Source organism: Triticum urartu, chromosome 7 (genome assembly GCF_003073215.2).
Source record: "Triticum urartu cultivar G1812 chromosome 7, Tu2.1, whole genome shotgun sequence".
Classification (NCBI taxonomy): domain Eukaryota; kingdom Viridiplantae; phylum Streptophyta; class Magnoliopsida; order Poales; family Poaceae; genus Triticum; species Triticum urartu.
In genome coordinates this window covers 399,151,768-399,162,275 of record NC_053028.1, presented here as the reverse complement: position 1 = coordinate 399,162,275, position 10,508 = coordinate 399,151,768, and positions in this window count along the sequence as shown.

Genomic DNA, 10,508 nt, shown 5'->3' with positions numbered 1-10,508 from the left:
ACCGTCAGTGTCAGTCTTCTTCTTGAAGATCCATTTATTCTCTATGGCCTGCCGATCATCGGGCAAGTCAACCAAAGTCCACACTTTGTTCTCATTCATGGATCCCATCTCAGATTTCATGGCCTCAAGCCATTTTGCGGAATCGGGGCTCATCATCGCTTCCTCATAGTTCGTAGGTTCGTCATGGTCAAGTAACATGACCTCCAGAATAGGATTACCATACCACTCTGGTGCAAATCTTACTCTTGTTGACCTACGAGGTTTGGTAGTAACTTGATCAGAAGTTTCATGATCATCATCATTAGCTTCCTCACTTACTGGTGTAGGAATCACTCGAACTAATTCCAGTGATGAACTACTTTCCAATAAGGGAGAAGGTACAATTACCTCGTCAAGTTCTACTTTCCTCCCACTCACTTCTTTCGAGAGAAACTCCTTCTCTAGAAAGGATCCATTCTTAGCAACGAATATCTTGCCTTGGGATCTGTGATAGAAGGTGTACCCAACAGTCTCCTTTGGGTATCCTATGAAGACACATCTCTCCGATTTGGGTTCGAGCTTATCAGGTTGAAGCTTTTTCACATAAGCATCGCAGCCCCAAACTTTAAGAAACGTCAACTTGGTATTCTTGCCAAACCACTGTTCACAAGGTGTCGTCTCAACGGATTTTGATGGTGCCCTATTTAATGTGAATGCAGCCATCTCTAAAGCATAACCCCAAAATGATAGTGGTAAATCAATGAGAAACATCATAGATCACATCATATCTAATAAAGTGCGGTTACGACGTTCGGACACACCGTTACGTTGTGGCATTCCAAGTGGCATGAGTTGCGAAACTATTCCGCATTGTTTCAAATGAAGTCCAAACTCATAAATCAAATGTTCACGTCCATGATCAGATCGTAGAAACTTGATTTTCTTGTTACAATGATTTTCCACTTCACTCTGAAATTCTTTGAACTTTTCAAATGTTTCAAACTTATGTTTCATTAAGTAGATATACCCATATCTTCTCAAATCATCTATGAAGGTAAGAAAATAATGATATCCGCCGCGAGCCTCAATGTTCATTGGACCACATACATCAGTGTGTATGATTTCCAATAACTCTGTTGCTCGCTCCATTGTTCCGGAGAACAGCGATCACATTGACTTTGGAACCATTTCCCACGCGCATCGTCACCTTGTCCTTAACCAATCTTTCCTTAATCCGTAGCCCCTGTTTCGAGTTGCAAATATTAGCAATAGAACTAGTATCAAATACCCAGGTGCTACAACGAGCATTAGTAAGGTACACATCAATAACATGTATATCAAATATACCTTTCACTTTGCCATCCTTTTTCTCCGCCAAATACTTGGGGCAGTTCCGCTTCTAGTGACCAGTTCCTTTGCAGTAGAAGCACTCAGTTTCAGGCTTAGGTCCAGACTCGGGTTTCTTCACTTGAGCATCAACTGGCTTGCTGTTCTTCTTGAAGTTCCCCTTCTTCCCTTTACCTTTTTTCTTGAAACTAGTGGTCTTCTTGACCATCAATACTTGATGCTCCTTCTTGATTTCTACCTCCACAGCCTTTAGCATTGTGAAGAGCAAGGGAATAGTCTTATCTATCCCTTGCATATTATAGCTCATCATGAAGCTCTTGTAGCTTGGTGGCAGTGATTGAAGAACTCTATCAATGACACTATCATCAGGAAGATTAACTCCCAGCTGAGTCAAGTGATTGTGGTACCTAGACATTCCGAGTATATGTTCACTGACAAAACTATTCTCCTCCATTTTGCAGGTGTACAACTTATTGGAGACTTCATATCCCTCAATCCGGGCATTTGCTTGAAATATTAACTTCAACTCCCGGAACATCTCATATGCTCCATGACGTTCGAAACACCGTTGAAGTCCCGGTTCTAAGCCGTAAAGCATGGCACACTGAACTATCGAGTAGTCATCAGCTTTGCTCCGCCAGGTGTTCACAACATCTGGCGTTGCTCCTGCAGCGGGTTTGTCACCTAGCGGTGCTTCTAGGACGTAATTCTTCTGTGCAGCAATGAGGATAATCCTCAAGTTACGGACCCAGTCCGTGTAATTGCTACCATCACCTTTCAACTTAGCTTTCTCTATCAGCTACTAAGTTCATGACAAATTAAAGTTCAATTAATCAAATTAATTAAGAACTCCCACTTAGATAAGCATCACTCTAATCATCTAAGTGATCACGTGATCCATATCAACTAAACCATGCCCGATCATCACATGAGATGGAGTAGTTTTCAATGGTGAACATCACTATGTTGATCATATCTACTATATGATTCATGCTCGACCTTTCGGTCTCAGTGTTCTGAGGCCATATCTGCATATGCTAGGCTCGCCAAGTTTAACCCGAGTATTCTGCGTGTGCAAAACTGGCTTGCACCCGTTGTATGTGAACGTAGAGCTTATCACACCTGATCATCACGTGGTGTCTTGACACGACGAACTGTAGCAATGGTGCATACTAAGGGAGAACACTTGTCCCTTGAAATTTAGTGAGAGATCATTGAGGGAGTCCTGGATTAAGGGGTCCTCAGACGTCCGGTCTGTGTGACATGGGCCGGACTATTGGGCCATGAAGATATAAGATAGAAGATTTCCTCCCGTGTCTGGATGGAACTCTCCTTTGCATGGATGGCAAGCTTGGCGTTCAGACATGTAGATTCCTTCCTTTGTGAACCGACTCCGTACAACCCTAGGCCCCTCCGATGTGTATATAAACTAGAGGCTTTAGTCCGTAGAGGCAATCACAATCATACAGGCTAGACTTCTAGGGTTTAGATATAACGATCTCGTGGTAGATCAACTCTTGTAATCCTCATACTCATCAAGATTAATCAAGCAGGACGTAGGGTATTACCTCCATCAAGAATGCCCGAACCTGGGTAAAACCTCGTGTCCCCTGTCTCCTGTTACCATCGACCTTAGATGCATAGTTCGGGACCCCCTACCCGAGATCCGCCGGTTTTGGCACCGACATTGGTGCTTTCATTGAGAGTTCCGCTGCGTCATCACCAGAAGGTTTGATGGCTCCATCAATCATCTACAACAATGCTGCCCTGGGGGAGGTTTTCCTCCCCGGTCAGATCTTTGTGTTCGGCGGCTTCGCACTGCGGGCCAACTCACTTGGCCATCTAGAGTAGATCGACAGCTACGCCACAGGTCACCAGATTAGTTTTGTTGAACTTGGATTATGTCGCTTGATAACCCACAAGTATAGGGGATCGCAACAATTTTCGAGGGTAGAGTATTCAACCCAAATTTATTCATTCGACACAAGGGGAACCAAAGAATATTCTCAAGTATTACCAGCTGAGTTGTCAATTCAACCACACCTAGATAACTTAATATTTGCAGCAAAGTGTTTAGTAGCAAAGTAATATGATAGTAGTGGTAATGATAGCAAAAGTAATATTTTTGGGTTTATAATGATTGTAACAGTAGCAACGGAAAAGTAAGTAAGCGAAGAACAATATATGGAAAGCTCGTAGGCATTGGATCAGTGATGGAGAATTATGTCGGATGCGATTATTCATGCAACAGTTATAACATAGGGTGACATAGAACTAGCTCCAGTTCATCAATGTAATGTAGGCATGTATTCCAAATATAGTCATACGTGCTTATGGAAAAGAACTTGCATGACATCTTTTGTCCTACCCTCCCGTTGCAGCGGGGTCCTATTGGAAACTAAGGGATATTAAGGCCTCCTTTTAATAGAGTACCGGACCAAAGCATTAACACATAGTGAATATATGAACTCCTCAAACTACGGTCATCACCGGGAGTGGTCCCGATTATTGTCACTTCGGGGTTGCCGGATCATAATACATAGTAGGTGACTATAGACTTGCAAGATAGGATCAAGAACTCTCATATATTGATGAAAACATAATAGGTTCAGATCTGAAATCATGGCACTCTGGCCCTAGTGACAAGCATTAAGCATAGCGAAGTCATAGCAACATCAATCTCAGAACATAGTGGATACTAGGGATCAAACCCTAACAAAACTAACTCAATTACATGATAAATATCATCCAACCCATCACCGTCCAGCAAGCCTATGATGAAATTACTCACGCACAGTGGTGAGCATCATGAAATTGGTGATGGAGGAAGGTTGATGATGATGATGGCGACGGATTCCCCTCTCCGGAGCCCCAAACAGACTCCAGATCAGCCCTCCCGAGAGAGTTTAGGGCTTGGCAGCAGCTCCGTATCGTAAAACGCGATGAATCCTTCTCTCTGATTTTTTTCTCCCCGAACACGAATATATGGAGTTGGAGTTGAGGTCGGTGGAGCATCAGGGGGCCCACGAGGCAGGGGCGCGCCCAGGGGGTAGGTGCGCCCCCAGCCTCGTGGACAGGCTGTGGCCCCCTGACATGGATTCTTCTTCCAGTATTTTTTATATATTCCAAAAACAATCTCCGTTGATTTTCAGGTCATTCCGAGAACTTCTATTTCTGCACAAAAATAACACCATGGCAATTCTGCTGAAAACAGCACCAGTCCGGTTTAGTTCCATTCAAATCATGCAAGTTAGAGTCCAAAACAAGGACAAAAGTTCTTGGAAAAGTAGATACGACGGAGACGAATCATCGCTGACATCCGAGGAGACTTCATCTTCCAAGGATTCACGACCCCAACCTCCGCTCTGGCCTTAGAGCCAGAGCGCATCGCCAGATCCGAAGATGGGATTACGGGATTTCTAAACCCGCCAGACTATCTGTGACCACTAAGCCCAGTACGGGAGAGCCGGAGGAAGCAGTGTCACTGGCTACCATCACAAAGCCGGGCTCCTCCCGGACCCTGGCTCCGAACTCTCTGAGTCCGCGTCGTGTGAGCTCGACCGAGGAATCCCCTTCCCGCCGTACTCCACGGATTCTTTTCTCCCTGGCCAAACCTCGCCTTTAAGCGAGGGTCTGGACTTGATGCGATCCCTCGTCATTATGAAGGAGCAACATCCGAACTACGCCCAGCCCGGACTAGGGGATAAGAACGGGGAATTTTACGCCCTACCCACCACCCACTTCATCGCCACTGTCGAGGACTTAACTGACATACTCGATTACGACTCAGAAGACATCGACGGTATGGACGATGATGCCGAAGAAGAGCAGACCCAAAACCCGACGTTTACCAGACACCGGACGGCCACCTCATTGTATGACGTGTACATGGTGGATACACCCAAGGTGGGTGACGGCGATAATGAGAAAAATCCAATAGAAGATAAACCTCCCGAGATACAAACAAAATGCCGACGGCGCTGCTCTAAATCACATTGCAGCAAAGACAGCAATACCGGCACAAGACACGACAATACTCCGGACAATGCCGAAGACCAAGAAAACCCCGTCAAGCAAAACTCTGAACAAGATGATCGGGAGGATGGGAAAATTAGCCCTGATGAATATGCCGCACATGAAGACTCGGAGGACAGTAATTACCTTCCACCCTCCGAGGATGAGGTGAGCCTCGGTGATGAAGACTTTATCGTGCCTGAGGAACCTCTCGAGCAGGAGCGCTTTAAGCAACGACTAATAGCCACTGTAAGGAGCCTGGAAAAGAAACAGCAGCAGCTTCAAGCTTATCAAGATCTACTCAACGACAGATGGACTAATGTCCTAGCAGCCGAGGAATACAGCCTCGTGCGCCCAACCAAAAGTTGCCCGAAGCGTAAACCGCTACCTCAATTCGATGATGAGGCACTTGAGCCCGTACCAGCGGCGCGTAATGCGGCCAACCGACCGCCACGTGGACGGCACAAAACAGAAATCAAGCCGAACATCGGCCCATACTATCTCGCCGTAAAGGTAGAGACACAATAGCTCGGGGATACACATATGACCTGCGGCAGGACCTGAAGCATAAAGCAGGTCCGGCCAGATCGATCTACGGATCGCGAGGGCGTGTCTCGACGCGCGGCGAAGGCTATCAAGCCGAACATGACAAGCATAATCACGTGCGGGGCGAAAACCGTAGACGGACTCCATCCGAACTACGTCGCGACCTGGCCCGATATAGAGGCGCCGCACACCCCCTCTACTTCACTGATGAAGTAATGGAGCATGAATTCCCAGAAGGGTTCAAGCCTATGAATATCGAATCATATGATGGAACAAGAGATCCCACGGTATGGATTGAGGATTTTCTTTCCATATTCATTTGGCCCGCGGTGATGATCTTCATGCCATCAAATACCTCCCACTAAAATTAAAGGGACCAGCCCGACACTGGCTAAACAGCCTCCCAGAAAACTCTATTGGCAACTGGGAAGACCTGGAGGATGCCTTTCGCAACAACTTCCAAGGTACATTTATCCGGCCTCCGGATGCCGATGACCTTAGCCACATCATCCAGCAGCCTGGAGAGTCAGCCAAGAAGCTCTGGACTAGGTTCTTAATTAAAAATAACCAAATCGTCGACTATCCGAACGCTGAAGCCCTAGTGGATTTTAAGCATAGCGTTCGAGATGAATGGCTAGCCCAAAACCTCGGCCAAGAAAAACCAAAGTCTATGACAGCTCTTACCGCACTGATGACCCGCTTCTGCGCGGGAGAAAACAGCTGGCTGGCCCGCCAAAACAATAGCACCAGCGATGCTGGCACCTCTGAGGTCACGGACGGCAATGGCAAACCTCGATGCCATAAAAACAAGCATCGAAATAATAGTGTAGGAACCCAAGACACGGTGGTCAAAGCCGGATTCAGTGGTTCCAAATCCGGTCAACGGAAGAAGCCATTCAAGGCAAACAAAGATGGCCCATCTAGTTTAGACAGGATACTGGATCGGCCCTGTCAAATTCACGGCAACCCTGACAAACCCGCCGACCATACCAATAGAAATTGTTGGGTTTTCAAACAAGCAGGCAAGCTCAACGCTGAACACAAAGGGAAGGGGCCGCCTAGTGACAGCGAAGACGAGGAGACTCGCCCACCAAACACCGGGGGACAAAAGCAATTTTCCCCCGAAGTAAACTGTGACGCATATCCCTATGAGGGAGCGCAAGTGAGTACCACGAGATGACTATGCCATAAAGCCGGTCGTACCAAAATTTAACCCATGGGCAGCCTGTCCAATCACTTTTGATCGTAATGACCACTCCACAGGTATCCGTCACAAGGGTTCAGCAGCTTTGGTCCTCGACCCAACCATTGATGGATTCCATCTCAAATGGGTCCTTTTGGACGGTGGCAGTAGCCTTAATTTGCTCTATCAAGACACTGTTTGCAAAATGGGCATTGATCCCTCAAGGATCCAGCCCACCACAACTACCTTTAACAGTGTAACACCTGGCGAAGAAGCTCACTGTATGGGCTCAATCACGCTGGAGGTCGTCTTCGGTTCGCCGGACAACTTCCGAAGTGAAGCCTTGAGCTTCGATATTGTTCCGTTCTATAGTGGATACCATGCGCTACATGGGCGGACCGTGTTCACTCGTTTCAATGCGGTCCCACACTACGCCTATCTAAAGCTTAAGATGCCCGGTCCACGCGACGTCATAATGATCACTGGAAAAACGGAACAACCCCTCCGTTCCGAGGAGTATACCACGGCTATCACAATCGAAGTACAAAGCTGACTCGTTAAACCGCATACCTTATCGGTCATTAAGCCACCGACCTCTACTACACAAGACCGGTCAATTTTTCAGCTGGATTAGTAGTTCCGCCTCTGTCATTCGCCTCATATGCCCGCGAAGTTCCCATCATGCAGGCATAATTATGCACTTAAAATACCTTGGTCGTAGGCGGAGGCACAATGCAGATAGACCTACAGCACAGTTCGTCCTCCTACAGCTTTTCTCCTTTCTTTTTAAACTATTTCTCATCTTTTGTCATAGATGAATCAAAACCTATTCGTCCTATGGACCTGCAAGGACTCTTTCAGAGCCCAGTTTCGTCCAGACAACCAAAGATTGCTCCTTTTAAGGAATTCTCTTTGCTAAGGCAAAGGCAGCGCAGACATGTGACAGGAGGCCGAAAGATTTTTTGTAGACCAAATACTCTATTGAAAACCTGGATATAGCCTTTTTCCTGAGCCTTCGACCCTTGTCATGTAAAATGACCTGGGTAGAGGTGTTATAATCTATAAGATTGCGCTCGATGTACCAATCAGAATCCAGTGGACATAATCCGTCTTCGGTATTTATTTATTTTTATATATAATGGTATTTCACCTTTTCGGTGGTTTCACATACACACCTCTGCACTAATCGCCAGGGGCTCGATACAGCAACATATTAAATTGCCAACAAGTCTGAACAGCTCTACAGCACACTTCGGCGTCACGAGTTTTGGCCTTATATGCATCAGCTCCGAATCATGTCTTTGGTCAATAGTTGGGTTGCCCGGCTCCTGTGCTTACTACCTTACGTTCCGCTCTATCGGCTAGGGTAGTAAAGGGAGAACTACTGCAATTGTGTTTCCAGTTCACCTGGTTAAGCACCTCAGTAGAGAATGCTGAAAACTGACTGTCATGATGCGGCGAGAGCTGGTCAACCACTCGGCGACTTATTAAAATCTTTTGCGATTTCCTCCATATAACACGAAGGACCATTTTTCGGTCACCTATGTAGTGCAGCCGTATTCGGATAACCGCGTACATACAAGGGGCTATATCGTAGACCCACCGTCAAACTCCTATGGCTAAGTGAAGGTGTTAAAGCCCTATAGTCCGATTGCCTAGTTCGCCGAACTGACTCCTCCTTCACGGACCAAGACGTTGGGTCAAGTGTAGTCAGTTGCTATTCCGAACACACCCACATTATATGCGAGGGGGCTGAAGCCGACGACTGGCAAACCTTTAGATTATATTAAAAAAACGGCCGCACAGGAGGATATGCCTTTCAGGCAAAAGGCATAAATATAACACAGCCTTAGTATATCATAATATCATTATCACAAATCCGATACATTCACTCGAACATAATATTCTTCGAGAACTGACCCTCTATCAAGCGAGCACCCTCTAGGACATCTTCAAAATAATGCTCCGGTGTGCGATGGTCGTTGCCTTCGGGTGGACTGTTTTCTGCAACATCGGCGGCCTTCATTTTCGCCCAATACATCTTGATGCGGTCAAAGGCCATCCATGCACCTTCAATGCACGCGTACCATTTAACGGCGTCGATACGTGGCACTGCATAAACAATTCGCTGCACCAAACCGAAATAACTGTTTGGAATTGGCTCAGTTGGCCACAGCCAGACCACGACTTCCTTCAAGGAAGCTTCGGACACCTTGTGGAGCTCAGCCCACTTGGACATCTGTTCGTTCAGCAACGACGGATGCATTTGCACATTGAACTATGACCAGAAAATCTTCTCCACTACATGTCCGTCTTGCGCTTGATAAAACTGTGCCGCATCGACGACACTCTTCGGCAAGTCCAAGAATGAGTCTGGAGAACTCCATAATTGATTAAGTAGGGCATACTTCGGGTTACCGAATTTAGTCTGTAATAGAAAGGGCTTACCAGCCGCTATCTCCCCAGCTTGCCGGATCTCCTCTCGAGCCGCTCCAGACTCGAACCATACCTTTCGCGCCTCTTGTAAAGCCTTGTTGAGTTCGGCTGCCTTGGCTTTGTTATCCTTCTCGAGTGATTTGCATTGGCTTGTGGCATCCTTCAGCTCTCGCGCCATGGTAGATATTCTCTCCTCGCATTGGCACCGAGCGGCTTGTTCGGCCTTTAACTGAGCAGCTGCCTTCTTGATAACCGCATTGCTCACTCTGGCTTGCTGCTTGGCCCGGGCAAGTTCAGCCCGAAGGGTCTCAACCGCAGCAGCACTATCTGCAATTATGCATGTCCCAATATATAATTTTTAGCTTCATGTTCATATTAGTATACATGCATTAGCCGACGGCCCCAAAACTTACCTTCTGCCTCGTAAAGCCACTTGTTGATAAGAGTAATATCTGATGTCTACTACACAACCTTCTTCTTGTAGACGTTGTTGGGCCTCCAAGTGCAGAGGTTTGTAGGACAGTAGCAAATTTCCCTCAAGTGGATGACCTAAGGTTTATTAATCCGTAGGAGGCGTAGGATGAAGATGGTCTCTCTCAAGCAACCCTGCAACCAAATAACAAAGAGTCTCTTGTGTCCTCAACACACCCAATACAATGGTAAATTGTATAGGTGCACTAGTTCGGTGAAGAGATGGTGATACAAGTGCAATATGGATAGCAGATAATAGTATTTGTAATCTGAAAATATAAAAACAGCAAGGTAACTAATGGTAAAAGTGAGCGTAAACGGTATTGCAGTGATAGTAAACAAGGCCTAGGGTTCATACTTTCGCTAGTGTAAGTCCTCTCAACAATACTAACATAATTGGATCACATAACTATCCCTCAACATGCAACAAAGAGTCACTCCAAAGTCACTAATAGCGGAGAACGAACGAAGAGATTATGGTAGGGTACGAAACCACCTCAAAGTTATTCTTTCCAATCAATCCGTTGGGCTA